This window comes from Tursiops truncatus, chromosome 2 (genome assembly GCF_011762595.2).
Source record: "Tursiops truncatus isolate mTurTru1 chromosome 2, mTurTru1.mat.Y, whole genome shotgun sequence".
In the NCBI taxonomy this organism is placed as follows: Eukaryota; Metazoa; Chordata; class Mammalia; order Artiodactyla; family Delphinidae; genus Tursiops; species Tursiops truncatus.
The window spans coordinates 164,326,155-164,342,256 of NC_047035.1; the positions used below are offsets into that span (position 1 = coordinate 164,326,155).

A 16,102-nucleotide genomic window follows, 5' to 3' on the forward strand; every position below is an offset into this window, starting at 1 on the left:
ATTTTGCAAACATAACATAGTCTTCCCTTGTTGCAATATTTGTCTTCTGGGGAAGAACTTGCAGAGCCTTGTGGTAAGTTGCTTAATAGGAGTCATGGTCTGTTAATTCCATTTTTTTTTTTTCTCCCTAAGAAAGAGGGAAAAAATAACTGGTGAATATCAGGGTTCCTAGGCTCATACAGGAGCATTGGGCCAAAGGTCTCTCAGAACAGCAGTGTTTTATCCTAAAATTTAAAAATTGGCTTACCAGAGCAAGGCTGTTGACTAGAGTCCATGGACCTTAGAGGAATCTTTGGCTGGACTGCAGGGTGCTGGAGACCCCTCTAAAAAAAGGTGGCAAAATTTTTTTTGTGTGTGTGTACGTTTCATCAGTTTTTCTAAAGCTTCCCTGACCTTCTAAAATAATCTTCTTTTGCAGCATTCCAGCAGCTAAAGTTTGCTTCTCAAATTATGATTAAAATTAATTCTTAACTGGCATGTGAAACTTACATGCCATTGCCTAATTCCATTTTTTTGGAATGTTAAATAAAACAAACACCAAGGAAACAAGCGCAATACTAGAATATGACTGAGGCTTGCCCTGTTTTTTCTTGTTTTAATTTAGTGGAGCTATATTGATTTCAAGAGCTTTGCACTGAAGCGAATGGAAATGCCCCCAATTGAAAGAGAAAGATATCGAATTTGTTTCAGTAAATGTAGGTACTTTGTGGCTAAGGTTCTTGGTTTGTCAAATACAATCAAAATTACATACAATATTTGGTGATATGGAAGAAAAGATTGAGTTTTTAAATATGAAGAGCCTTTTCTTCTGAGTAGAGAAATTGGGATCATTTTTTCCTTTCTTTGAGTTTTTCTATATTGCTTAGATAAGTTTTAAAAGATAGGGTACTTTTCTCTATTCATATAAGGGAAACCCTGTTTTAGATACTGTTAATAAATTATAACACCATTAATAGCAACAATTTGACCACAAATAGTGATGAGAAAAATTCTGAAATACTAGGTGGACCTTTAAGTAGAAATTTTATAAGATTTGGGGAAATTGGCACCTAACATGTCAGTTTAATGGAAGTTTGCTAGCTAAGTTTTTGGGTAAGTTTACATATACCTCTTGAATACTTTCAAACAGGGTTTAACTTGGTGTTACCTCATTTTAGTTAAAAGCATTTAGTCACTCCAGGAGCTAAACGGAAGGAATGCCTATACTTAAGTACGCTGGTTTGTTTTTAATGTGGTTCCATAATGTAATATATTAAGCTCTTACTAAACTTCTGGCCCTGTGTATGCCACATGAGGCTTTATGAGGCTTTTCTCATCCAAGTTTGACAACAGCTTTTATGTGATAGGAATTAAAACTATCATCTCTGCTTTGCAGATGGAAAAACAGGACTGGAACCCAAATTCTGGGATTCAAGAGCCTGCACTCTCCACTACACAAAACTTATTTTAAGTAAAATTAAATAGTAAATAACCAAAGTAAGGAATTACTTTTTTTTTTAATTATGGAAAACTTCATGAGTTAAAGAATTGTATAGTGAACCCTCACGTACCCATCCCTCAGCTTCAAGGATCATCAACACACGGCTGATCTTAGTTTCTCTATAGCCTCTATCTTCTGCCCCATCTCTATTATAAAGCAAGTCTCAGACATCATATTACTTCATTTAAGAGAATATTTAAATTAAATAAAGATACACTTATCCAGGTGAGAATTATGATCCCATGTTACATAAATATTAACGATATCTGGGAATTTTTAAAAAGTACATTCTCTTGTATCATCTCATTTAATTCTCATCATAATCTTTGAATTGCTGATGTTTACTCCCGTATTGGAAATGAGAAAACTGTGGCTTTGAGAGAGATTGTCATCTGTACCAAGTTATAAAACAGATAATGACAGAGTTTGTACTGAAATTTAAGCTGTCAGATTCTAAGTCTCAGCCTCTTTCCTCCACACAATTGCAGCTTTACAGACTGTTATGAATGAACTTCAGCCACATCACTATGTGAGCGAGAAAGGGTTCATGCATTTTAAAACCTGATCTTCTATTCTCTGGGGGATTTCTGGAGTTCATTCTCCTTAGACCAGTAACTGTGTTTAGTCCCGTGTTGTAAAATTGAGACTATCGGAACCTTGCAGGAAATTACTCTTAGTACGAACAAGGCACTGGGTTTGGACTGGATTTATACGTAATTGGCACATTCTCTGTCCCGGTTAAGTCAGTTCACTTCTCTTTGCTACAGTTAGAATTGATACTCTGACTTAGTTCCTGAAAGCTGTGTTTTGTTTTTTTTAATCTTTTTTTATATTTTTTATTTATGAAAGCTGTGTTTATACATTTACTTTTGTGCTTAAACTTGCTGTGTTTTCATGGGATACCAAGATGAATAAAGCAGATTCTGGCCTCAAGAAACTTACAATCTAATGGTAGGGAAAAATATCTATTTACATAAATAAATATAATACGAGCAAATAAAAACATGTCACAGTCATGTACAGATAAGTTAGCAAGTTCAGAAGATAATACAAATATCCACCGTTCATGAAAGATGCCCTGTTAGGCAACAGGGATGTGGGTTATTTATTTTAATGCTTCAACACACACCTTAAAAGGGAAATACTATTAACCCAGCTATAGATGATGAAGTTGAGGCTCAGGTGGGAGGTGACAATGGAAATTGGCCTTCAGGTGTGGGGAGGGTTTGCATAGCTGGTGAGCTGGTCATCCCAGGTGAGGGAATGACCACATAGAAGCATAGAAAGAGCCAGGGATCTGGGAAGCGGAGAAACATCCCAGGTTCAAGAATCAGGGAACAGTGACTAGAATGGTCAAAAGCATATTCGATGCCTCTATTTGTAATGATAAGGAAAGACACTGAGTGGGTATGTATTGTCAAGTGTGGGCTGAACAAGGAAAGTGTTATTTCAAAGAAATTTCTGTTGATCCGTGAAATCCTCATAGACTGGAGGCATTATGTGAATGTTTTGGGGAGGCCATGCCCTTAAAATGCATGAAACTCTCTGATTTGTGCTCTTAATTTTCACCTGTGGTACTTCCTTTTTTTTTTTCATTCTAAATAGTCTGAGGTCATTGCTCTGCTATAAGCAACTTGCTAGCAGCTGAACTTTAGATAAGGCCTTGTAAACCACCTACATAACTATATATTACCTACAAAGAATAATTTGATATTAGTTAAGCCAACGAAGACATTTTGATTTTATATTGTTTAACCACCTCTGTTTCATTTGGTAGTGGCCTAAGCATTTATTTTTATTATTATCCAGGTGTCTCTTCTTTTTTTTTTTTGCGGTACGCGGGCCTCTCACTGTTGTGGCCTCTCCCGTTGCGGAGCACAGGCTCCGGACGCGCAGGCTCAGCGGCCATGGCTCACGGGCCCAGCCGCTCTGCGGCATGTGGGATCTTCCCGGACCGGGGCATGAACCCGTGTCCCCTGCATCGGCAGGCGGACTCTCAACCACTGCGCCACCAGGGAAGCCCTAGGTGTCTCTTCTTTTAATTAAATTTGATTGGTAAAGTTTTCTAACTTAAGAATTAATAAAGGGACTTCCCTGGTGGTACAGTGGTTAAGAATCTGCCTGCCAATGCAAGGGACACGGGTTTGATCCCTGGTCCAGGAAGATCCCACATGCTGTGGAGCACCTAAGCCCATGTGCCACAACTACTGAAGCCAATGCACCTAGAGCCCATGCTCCGTAACAAGAGAAGCCACTGCAATAAGAAACCCACACACTGCAACAAAGAGTAGCCCCTGCTTGCCACAACTAGAGAAAGCCCACATGTAGCAAAGAAGACGCAACACAGCCACACACACAAAAAAAAAATTAAAAAAAAAGAATTAATAGAAGTTAAGGCAGTGAGACTATTCTGGATGATACTATAATATAGGTGGATACATGTCATAATACATTTGTTGAAACCCATAAAATGCACAACACCAAGAGTGAACTGTAACGTAAACTATGGACTTTGGGTGATGATGATGTGTCAACGTATATTCATTGACTGTAATGCAGGGACCATGTGGGTATAGAATTTGATAGTCGGGGAGGGTAGGCACACATGGGGGCAGCAGATATTTGGAAAATCTCTGCAGTTGCTGCTCCTCAGCATGAAACAGAAATTGTTTCACTGTTTCATCTCAGAGTGCGGGAGTTTGCATCTCTTTTTCGTTATTTCTTAAAATTACGAGATGGCTGTAGACCTATAAGAAGAACAGATGATAGTATAATGCACACTCAACATACTGATCACCTAGTTTAAGATCACAAACACAGCTGAAGCCCCACAAAACCCTATCGTTCTTCCCCACCCTCCCCAGTTTTTCTACTTTTACTATACATATGTAGCCTTAAATATTATGGTATTTTGGGCATGTCTTTAATTTTTAAATAGATTGTATTGTACTGTGTGTATCCTTCATAAAACCCTTTTAATTAAGTTTGTTTAACAATATATATATATCTTTTTTTATACATGATCTTTTATTTTTTATTTATTTTTAAAATTGAAGTATTGTTGATTTACAATATTGTTAGTTTCAGGTGTACAGTGTTTAACACTATATTTTTGAGATTTAACCATGTTGATGGATGTAGCTCTATTTTGTTCACTTTTACTCATATATGGCATTTTATTAGGTGAATAGACAAAAAAATTTTTTTAACTGTTCTCCCATTGATCAGCTGTTTCAGACTTTTCTCAGTGTCAATAAAGAGTGTATTGGAACGAGGGGAAGATGGCGGAAGAGTGAGACGCGGACATCACCTTCCTCCCCACAGATACACCAGAAATACATCTACACGTGGAAGAACTCCTACAGAACACCACTGAACGCTGGCAGAAGACCTCAGACTTCCCAAAAGGCAAGAAACCCCCCACGTACTTGGGTAGGGCAAAAGAAAAAACAGAGACAAAAGGCTAGGGACGGGACCTGCACCAGTGGGAGGGAGCTGTGAAGGAGGAAAGGTTTCCACACACTAGGAAGCCCCTTCACGGGCGGAGACTGCGGGTGGCGGAGGGGGGGAGCTACGGCGCCGCGGAGGAGAGCGCAGCAACAGGGGTGCGGAGGGCAAAGCGGGGAGATTCCCGCACAGAGGATCGGTGCCGACCGGCAGCCCGAGAGGCTTGTCTGCTCACCCGCTGGGGTGGGCGGGGCTGGGAGCTGAGGCTTGGGCTTCGGTCGGAGCGCAGGGAGAGGGCTGGGGTTGGCGGCGTGAACACAGCCTGCAGGGGGTTAGTGCGCCACGGCTGGCCGGGAGGGAGTCCGGGAAAAGGTATGGAGCTGCCGAAGAAGCAAGAGAATTTTTCTTCCCTCTTTGTTTCCTGGTGCGCGAGAAGAGGGGATTAAGAGCGCTGCTTAAAGGAGCTCCAGAGACGGGCGTGAGCCACGGCTAAAAGCGCGGACCCCAGAGATGGGGCATGAGACACTAAGGCTGCTGCTGCCGCCACCAAGAAGCCTGTGTGCGAGCACAGGTCACTCTCCACACCCCTCTTCCGGGGAGCCTGTGCAGCCCGCCACTGCCAGGGTCCCGGGATCCAGGGACAACTTCGCCGGGAGAACGCACGGCGTGCCTCAGGCTGGTGCAACGTCATGGTGGCCTCTGCCGCCGCAGGCTCGCCCGGCACTCCGTACCCCTCCCTCCCCCCGGCCTGAGTGAGCCAGAGCCCCCGAATCAGCAGCTCCTTTAGCCCCGTCCTGTCTGAGCGAAAAACAGACGCCCTCCAGCGACCTACACGCAGAGGCGGGGCCAAATCCAAAGCTGAGCTCATATGAAAAAACCATATGATCATCTCATTAGATGCAGAGAAAGCTTTTGACAAAATTCGACACCGATTTATGATAAAAACCCTGCAGAAAGTAGGCATAGAGGGGACTTTCCTCAACATAATAAAGGCCAGATATGACAAAGCCACAGCCAACATTGTCCTCAATGGTGAAAAACTGAAAGCGCTTCCACTAAGATCAGGAACAAGACAAGGTTGCCCACTCTCACCACTCTTATTCAACATAGTTTTGGAAGTTTTAGCCACAGCAATCAGAGAAGAGAAGGAAATAAAAGGAATCCAAATCGGAAAAGAAGAAGTAAAGCTGTCACTGTTTGCAGATGACATGATACTATACATAGAGAATCCTCAAGATGCTACCAGAAAACTACTAGAGCTAATCAATGAATCTGGTAAAGTTGTAGGATACAAAATTAATGCACAGAAATTTGTGGCATTCCTGTACACTAATGATGAAAAATCTGAAAGTGAAATCAAGAAAACACTCCCATTTACCATTGCAACAAAAAGAATAAAATATCTAGGAATAAACCTAGCTAATGAGACAAAAAACCTGTATGCAGAAAATTATAAGACACTGATGAAAGAAATTAAAGATGATACAAACAGATGGAGAGATACACCATGTTGTTGGATTGGAAGAATCAACATTGTGAAAATGACTCTACTACCCAAAGCAATCTACAGATTCAATGCAATTCCTATCAAACTACCACTGGCATTTTCCACAGAACTAGAACAAAAAATTTCACAATTTGTATGGAAACACAAAATACCCCGAATAGCCAAAGCAATCTTGAGAACGAAAAACGGGGCTGGAGGAACCAGGCTTCCTGATTTCAGACTATACTACAAAGCTACAGTAATCAAGACAGTATGGTACTGGCACAAAAACAGAAATATAGATCAATGGAACAGGATAGAAAGCCCAGAGATATACCCACGCACATATGGTCACCTTATCTTTGATAAAGGACTCAAGAATGTACAGTGGAGAAAGGACAGCCTCTTCAATAAGTCGTGCTGGGAAAACTGGACAGCTACATGTAAAAGTATGAGATTAGATCACTCCCTAACACCATACACAAAAATAAGCTCAAAATGGATTAAAGACCTAAATGTAAGGCCAGATACTATCAAACTCTTAGAGGAAAACATAGGCAGAACACTCTATGACATAAATCACAGCAAGATCCTTTTTGACCCACCTCCTAGAGAAATGGAAATAAAAACAAAAATAAACAAATGGGATCTAATGAAACTTCAAAGCTTTTGCACAGCAAAGGAAACCATAAACAAGACCAAAAGACAACCCTCAGAATGGGAGAAAATATTTGCAAATGATGCAACTGACAAAGGATTAATTTCCAAAATTTACAAGCAGCTCATACAGCTCAATAACAAAAAAACAAAGAACCCAATCCAAAAATGGGCAGAAGACCTAAATAGACAGTTCTCCAAAGAAGATATACAGACTGCCAACAAACACATGAAAGAATGCTCACCATTATTAATCATTAGAGAAATTCAAATCAAAACTACAATGAGATATCATCTCACACCAGTCAGAATGGCCATCATCAAAAAATCTCGAAACAATAAATGCTGGAGAGGGTGTGGAGAAAAGGGAACGCTCTTGCAGTGCTGGTGGGAATGTGAATTGGTACAGCCACTATGGAGAACAGTATGGAGGTTCCTTAAAAAACTACACATAGAACTACCATATGACCCAGCAATCCCACTACTGGGCATATACCCTGAGAAAACCATAATTCAAAAAGAGTTATGTACCAAAATGTTCATTGCAGCTCTATTTACAATAGCCCAGAGATGGAAACAACCTAAGTGTCCATCATCGGATGAATGGATAAAGAAGATGTGGCCCATATATACAATGGAATATTACTCAGCCATAAAAGAAACAAAATTGAGCTATTTGTAATGAGGTGGATAGACCTAGAGTCTGTCATACAGAGTGAAGTAAGTCAGAAAGAGAAAGACAAATACCGTATGCTAACACATATATATGGAATTTAAGGAAAAAAAAATGTCATGAAGAACCTAGGGGTAAGACAGGAATAAAGACACAGACCTACTAGAGAACAGACTTGAGGATATGGAGAGGGGGAAGGGTAGCTGTGACAAAGCGAGAGAGAGGCATGGACATATATACACTACCAAACGTAAGGTAGATAGCTAGTGGGAAGCAGCCGCATAGCACAGGAAGATCAGCTCGGTGCTTTGTGACCGCCTGGAGGGGTGGGATAGGGAGGGTGGGAGGGAGGGAGACGCAAGAGGGAAGAGATATGGGAACATATGTATATGTATAACTGATTCACTTTGTTATAAAGCAGAAACTAGCACACCATTGTAAAGCAATTATACCCCAATAAAGATGTTAAAAAAATAGTGTATTAAACATTCTTTAACTTTTCTCCATCTCTTATGCAAGAATCTGTTTAGGGATACACACGTGGGAGTGGAATTGCTGGGTCCTAGGGTACACACATCTTTACCAAGACCAGCTCTGGCCAAATCGTTCTCTAAAGTCTGTGCCAAATGACAGTTTCCCTGAACAGTGTTCCTGTTGTTTCACATTCTTACTAACTCTTACGGTCAGAAATTTTCATTTTTACCAATCTGATGAGTGTAAATAATATACTTTATTGTTTTAATAGTAATTTCCCTGACTGCTACTAAAGTCAAGCATCTTTTTATATGCTTATTTGCCATTCTGGTTTCCTGTTCTGAGGATTATATTATTGTATATTTTTTCTCATTTTTGAGGTTGTTTATCTTCTAGTGATCTATAGGAGTTCTTTATAATATTTGGTCACTAATATTTTTTCTCTCAGTCTGTGGCTTCTGATTTTTAAATATCTTTTAATTAACAAATCATTTGTTAATTATTTTAAAAAAAATTCTGTTTAATAATGTTTTACATGCCCTTGGATCATAGTTAGTTTCCAGATTTTTTCCCTAAGTGTTTTAAAGTGTTTTCCCCTCCTATTTAACTTCTAATTTATCTGCAATTGAATTTTGTAAATCGTGTGGGATAGGGATCTAATTTTATTTGATTTTTTCATATAAATAACCAGTTAGTCTAGCATAAGTTATTGAATGGAATTTTCTATGCTGGGAATTTTTATTAATCCCATATGGGTTTGTTTAGCTTCCTGAAATTAAGGGATCAGGTTATTATCAGTATCTGGGAAAACTTAAGACATTATCTCTTTGAATATTGTCTTTGCTGCATTCTTTTTATTTTCTTTTTCTGGAATTCATAACTATGTTGGACCTTCTAATTCTATCTACCATGTTTTTTAACTTCTATTTCATATTTTTCACATCCTTCATTCTCTGTCTTGTCTTCTGGTAATTTCCTCAGGTTTAAGTTCCGTCTTATTAATTTTTTTCTGCAGCTATGTCTAATATGGTGTTTAACATTTCCATTAAGTTTTAATTTCAGAGACTCTTTCATTTATATAACTTGTACTTTATTCTTTTTCAAATCTACCTTATATTTTTTGCAGTGTCTTATTCTTTCATGTGTTCAATTTTTTGTCTTTATTATACTTATTAATACATATATGTCTATTATATGTATACTTGCTTCTTGTCTCTGAAAATTTCGTTATTTGAAGTTCTTCCACCATGTGTTGAGTAGTTTGATTTTCAGTATGGTTGACTTGTTTATTTGTAAATTTTGGATTGTGAGCTCATCTTAAGTGGTGGGAATCTTGTACAATCTCCAGAGCAGTTTTTAACTTCCTCTGCTAAGGAGGTTTCCAGGTTGGCAGGACTTTTTGTTGCTGTGGTGGTTAGCTTTGGGGCTCAGACATCTCCAGACAATGGAACAGGCTCATGATTATACATTTTAGAGAGAGAATTGTTTTTTCCATCCGAAGTCTAGGCCAAGACAAATAGTCTTCCTTTTTTGGATGGCATTTTGTTGTCGTTACCGTTTACTTTTTGCAGGGGGGTAAAACCTTCTGGAATCTCTCTTGACTCAGAAGCCTCAGTTCAATCTCCCTTTCCTCAAAAAGGCTCAAGGTCTTATCATTACTTAGGATTGAGAACCTAACCATTTGGCTGCAAAAACATGTAAAACCCTGTAGAGCTGTCTAATATTACCAGCTTATTCTTATCTTTCTAGTTGAAGTTTCTCAGTCATTTTTGGCCACTGTGTATTTCTCTTGCCTTATTATCTTTAGTTTTATAGAAGTAGCATTTTTAGTTTTTCCCAACTCCAAAACTGCCAGAAAGGGAAGTCTTTCTGCTTAACTCTCAAAGCTTAGGCTATTTAGCTATGAGTCTTGGGTTAGAAAGGAAACGATTTTTTTAAAATTAATTAATTTATTTGTTTATTTTTGGCTGCATTGGGTCTTCATTGCTGCCCGCAGGCTTTCTCTAGTTGTGGGGAGCGGGGGCTACTCTTTGTTGAAGTCTGCGGGCTTCTCATCACGGTGGTTTATCTTATTGCAGAGCACGGGCTCTAGACGCACGGGCTTCAGTAGTTGTGGCAGGCGGGCTTCAATAGTTGTGGCACATGGGCTCAGTAGTTGTGGCTTGCGGGCTCTAGAGCGCAGGCTCAGTAGTTGTGGCGCACGGGCTTAGTTGCTCTGCGGCATGTGGGATCTTCCCGGACCAGGCCTCGAACCCGTGTCCCTGCACTGGCAGGAAGACTCTGAACCACCGCGGCACCAGGGAAGTCCCGAAAGGAAATGATTTTAACAGTAATAGAGCCAATCACAGAGCATAATATATATGTGTTTACTTTAAAAGTTGATAGTGTGCCTTTGCCTGCCTAGAACTGAAGCTACCTAGCATAGACAGTTGCGGTAGTAAAATATCCTAGGAATTGGGATTATGCACTCGAACCTAAAGGATGTTTCAGGCTAATCTCTTCCTTTCTCATCAGTGGTCTTCTTAAAGCATGTGGGTAATTGAAACAATCTGCATTTTGACTGTGAGTGGTCTGCAAATGAAGTGACTGCAAGTTAGAAATAAGACCATGTTGGGTCAGGTTGATCTCGGAGAGGCAGCAGTGAGTGGTGGCGTGAAGGGAGATCTTAATTCCCTGCCCAGGAATTGAACCTGGGGAGCCTGGTTGAAAACCGGGAATCCAGGCCACCACACCCCCTGGCTCTTGCCCCCAGTGAAAAATGCATTTCTCACAGAGGCAAAAACTGTAAAAACAGGTACAAAGTTTATTATTAGAGACACAGCTCAACAGCAAGGGGGAGAGCACACAGAGAAGCTGTTTAGTTAAGACAGAAGCAAGGCAGAGATGCTCACCTGGAGAGGAAGGGTGTGGGCATCCTCCCTAATGAGGACGCTCAGTAAAGAGGTGGTTAAATCATTCATATAGGGCAGTTCTTCCAGGTCTTTGTTTACCTTTGGCCACTTATCTGGTTTCTTTTTCTGCACCTGCCCTGCCCTAAGACCCTCCCCAACCTGTGTACACAACTTTTTTCCAAGATGGATTTCAGCCTATGGGATGGCCTTAGCATCACATATTATGGGGTGGTGCCCCCTCCTTTTGACCCCCAAGGAGCATTTCTGCACATATGCAATGTTTCCCTTGCCCCAAGGATGGGAAATGTATGACCTCTTGACCTTTTAATAGGGTTTAGCCCCTCTCTGTTCCTGCCATAAAAATGTCCAGTGTCCGGTTATCTACCCTATTCCTGTTGCTGTTTCTTATATCGAAGTGCAGATATCGAAATATAGAGAGGAGTCCGTTCATAAATATGTAGTCCTGGAGCCCGTTTGTCTCTTGCCTCAGAAAATGTAAACAGGGGGCTGGTAATGAATGTCCGGCCTGGAGCCCATCTTCTTCTCAGTCCAGGTAGTGTGAACAGGAGGCCAGTTGTAAATGTCTAGCCTGCAGCCCGTCTATCTCCTGCCTCAAGGTGACCTTTAATACGTCCGGTGATGGAATGAGATGTTTCTTGATCTTGAGGGCATACCTATTTACTTAGAGTTTCCTTAGAACTGGAAGGACTCTGGGGGGTCACCTGGTCCCACCCCCAATACCTGACTTTACAAATGGGGAATCTGAGTAGCCCATTGTTCTTATTAAGTGGACGTGCATCTTAATGGAGCTCAAAAGGCTCACAGTCTGAATCTGATCTGATCTCTTTTTTGCAGATAATTATGACCCAAGGGAAGACTGTAGATATATCTACAGTTATACATATATGCTCCCTTAGAAACAGAATCCAGTTATTTGTATCAGTTTTCTAGAAAATGAACTTTTCCAGTTCTGCAAGTATGGTTTACTTGGCCGGAGAATGCATATGGACACCAATTTACATCTATTAATTTGGCTGAGAGATTAAAGCAAGAGTACGGTGTGGGTATTGCCCTTCATCTAGCTACACCTCTCCTGAAAGGACACTGCAGTGGATTCTGAAGCAAAGTGTTCTTTTGAGAAGAACTAATCAGAACTGAAAGATAATTCAAATCTTAATAGAAAGTTCCTATGCCTTTAAGTGGTTAAGGGACCTCTAGGTATAAAGATCAACAGGAAGTCTGTTTCAAGGTCACTTGGACCTTGAAGCGAGCTGAAGCGCAAGCAATCTCCACTTGGCTCTTCCCATGGCCCAAAACTATTGTGAGGTGGCTCAGAAATCACAAAGGACACCCTCTGAGTGAAGACAGAACGGCAGATATCCATTACTGCCTTGTTGGGGCATCTCTGACGTCTTCCCTCCAGTCCCTGAGATGTCCATGGGACCCCAACAGTCAAGTGTGATGGAAAATTCTGTGGGATTATTTTGCTTCTCCCATGACTGAGTTGCTTAGCAAGGCTGAGAAGCTGCCATGATCCCTAGAATTCAATTTGTGATTTCTTTGACTCCATAAACCATGAATGAATGAATGATTCATTTAAAAACACTTAATGAGACTCTACTAGACGCTTGGGTTGAAGTGACAGAGGCAATTAAGAAATGGTTCCTGACCTAAAGGAATTCACTGGAGGCAGAGGGTTCCATAAACCATTTCAATATGATATGATGAGAGTAATGTGAATAGAGGAGGGGCACAGATCCAATAGTGGGAGCGTGGGGGAGAGGGTCAGGAAGGGATTCCCAAAGGAAGTGACCTCTGACCTGAGTAAGAAGAGAGTTGCATGCACGTTTACCAAGTGAAGTGTCCTCCACCATAAGAGAAAAGCAAAACTCAAGTGCCCTTTGGTTAAGAACACAGCAGGTATGGCTAATTCTTGAGGTACGATGCCCCGTTTGATTATCCTAGTTTTGTTTCGATTATCTTGGTAGCTGAACCTCTACTATTATGTGAAGTTATTTTCAGAAGCAAATGCATATCACCTTCTAAGTAGCTTGGCTGTTTTATATCATCATGGACTCCTAGACAGTGCATGCTCCATCATCCACTGCTGGACCAGGGTTGACTGACTTGCCAGGAGATGCCCTGAGAGGGTGACAATGGACATTTCCTGTTCAGTCTTTCTCTTCTCAGGCTGCACATCTCTGGGAGAGACTTAGAGTGGCTGCAGCCTGAGTCTAAGCCTGGGGTCACTGTGAAACTAAATGACCCTTACAACTGCAGTTATTAGAGCAAAGATATGACCATTTGCTTTGGACTCTATGCAAACAATGAATTGAAATGAAGAAGGGTAGCTTTAGGATGGAGGCATGGAAACAGATGGCAAATTCTTAGAGGTTCCAGGGACAAAGCATTCTCCATCTCCATTCTGATGAATTGATAACTTCCCACAAGAAATTTTCAAAATTCTGAATTTTATCGTTGAAAGGAAACAATTTAATTCAACATGAATTCATTGACTGCTAACTTTTGGACAGTTGCTATAGGGAATGCTGGGTTTACAATGATGAAAAAGACTTGTTTCTGCCCCAAGTTACTTACAATGTAGACGGACTCTTAAACAGATAGCCATAACGCAATGATAGAGTAGATTTGGTTAATTTGTAAAAAGATCATATCCCCGTGATCTTATTACCACTGATTCCCTGACCAGATATGATAAAGTGTAGAGGAGATAGTTAAGCCCTGATTTTTTATCCCAGATATACCCAGAGCTATTTTTCCTTCCATAATTTTGCTTGCAATTCACACCTCCAGATCCCAGTCATAATTAATAATCTATGGAATTGCCCAAATGCATGCAAACTCGCTTCTCTAACTTACAGAATTAGGCTCTGTCTCCAAGGTTCCTCTGTCCCTGGACCCTCAACTCTGCTTCATGTTCTCCATTCCATACCAACATTAATCTTGGGCCATATTTATCTGCAATCCTTGATCTTGTCCAATTCCCTCCATTCAAAAATCATTTACTCAGATTCTGCCATTTATGAACCCCTGTGGATTTCAACAAGTTGTAGCTAAAATAAAAAATGGAAAAAGCACCTATAGGAGTTGCATCCTGGGTGGTTTAGCCCCATAGTGGAAATTGCAAATGAGAGCCAGGATCTTAAAAGAACTGAAGGTGGCAGTAGAGGAATAAACATTCTGTCTGGTCCTGGGACTGAAAAAAGCCAAGTAAGGAATTCTAGCTTCACTCCATTTTCTCTCACCTTTGTATTATTTCTCTTCATGTTTCCATTTCCCTTCTTTTTATCCCTAATTCAGCCATCTATCCTCTCCGATTCTTTTTCTCCAGGTCTTCCCAGTTGTTTTTGAAGGCTTCGTACTGGGAAAGATACCCTCCTCTCCCATCCAGAAATATTAAATCTGCCATCCTTTGCCTTTTCATCCCTTTAAACCTTACTAAATAAATGGACGGACTCTAAGAACATATTCTTTAATGTAAAACATACCAAAACAACACTGGGTGGGTAAAATTCGCAAAGATGTGATTTTAGGCAATTACCTGTAGGATTTTCAGCCAGTGGCTAAACTACGTCAGTGACATCCCCAGGAGGATCTACATCGGGGATCAGCCAACTGTTTCCCAAGGGTCCAATCTGGGCTGCTATTTGTTTTTGTAACTAAAGTTTTACTGGAACAATGCCATGCTCATTTGCTCACCTATAGTCTAGGCATCCTCCTTTTCCTTCCCCACACTGCCACTTCCAGACCTTGCAGGATGGAATGACTGATTGAATGGAAGCAGTACCCACTCATTTACTTGTTTTAGCATCTATTAAAAAAATGACCATCTTGGAGGTTGTAGCTACTGTGCAGCTCAGGTGTTTGCAGGTGTTTAAAGTACACTTTTGAGCTAGCGTGGGAGAAAACCACAGGCCTAGGGGGTCTGCTAGGACCACTGGCTCCTGCTGAAGGCCATCCCTTCTTCACTCCAGGATTCGGTTGTACCTTATACGCGTGCATGGAGACATCTCTCCTTGTACACCTTCAGATTTGAACTTGCATCACACCAGCAAAGTATTTCTAAGTAATCTAGGTCTTTTGGAAGCTCTGGGGTCAAGAATCCTCAAAGACCTTCTGAGGAGTTTTGAAGAATTGGGCCCCTCCTTGACTGTCCTTTGCTCAGAACTGTGATCCCCTGCGTTGGACTCGGACGGTCAAGGCAAAATGTGAGTGGCAAGAGCCTCACCACTTCCTTACTTTTAACTGATGGTGAACCGTAAGCCACTTGGCTCAGCACTGGAAATGCTCACTGAAGCTTTGACAGAAACTCTGAGCAGGTGCCTGGCTTTTCAGGAAACCACGTCTTCTTGGCCAGCCAGTTCTATTCTGGATGTCTGGGATGGGTGAAGTGGCCACCAGCACGTGGCGCAGCTGGGACTCACCTGGTGGATGAAATCATTCATGGTCTCGCCTTTGCCTCTGATCTGCTGAGAACCCACGGGCAAGTTACTTCCTGCCGTGGACCTCTCTTCTCATCTGTAAAATAATGGGACTGGCTCAAGAGCTCCTAATGCTCTTTCCCAGCTCCATCACTCCTGGAATGCTGTGGACTTTTTCTTTTTCCAGTACCGGTTGTTCTTGCAGCTCTAAGTGAACCCAGCCCAGCCGCTCCCTTCTCTTGAGATAATATTTTTGTTGCAATCTTCCCCAGTCTCCACCCCAGTCTTGTGGTTTTTCTCTTTCATATCATTGTTTTCTTTCTTTCTTTTTTTTTTTTTTGCGCTACGCGGGCCTCTCACTATTGTGGCCTCTCCTGTTGTGGAGCACAGGCTCTGGACGCGCAGGCTCAGCGGCCACGGCTCACGGGCCCAGTCGCTCCGCGGCATGTGGGATCCTCCTGGACCGGGGCATGAACCCGTGTCCCCTGCATCGGCAGGCGGACTCTCAACCACTGCGCCACCAGGGAAGCCCCATATCATTGTTTTCTTATT

The 16,102-nt window shown here is 41.4% G+C and overlaps 1 long non-coding RNA gene across 3 annotated transcripts in view; it reads left to right on the plus strand.

Annotated features, from left to right (window-relative positions):
• Positions 1-4,422: 4,422 nt before the first annotated feature.
• LOC141278110 (uncharacterized) overlaps positions 4,423-16,102 on the plus strand; it is a 91,223-nt gene continuing 79,543 nt past the window's right edge. For all 3 annotated transcript variants that reach the window (XR_012330421.1, XR_012330422.1, XR_012330423.1), the window contains exon 1: positions 4,423-4,888. This is a non-coding gene — a long non-coding RNA (uncharacterized lncRNA). The remainder of the gene's footprint in view (positions 4,889-16,102) is intronic.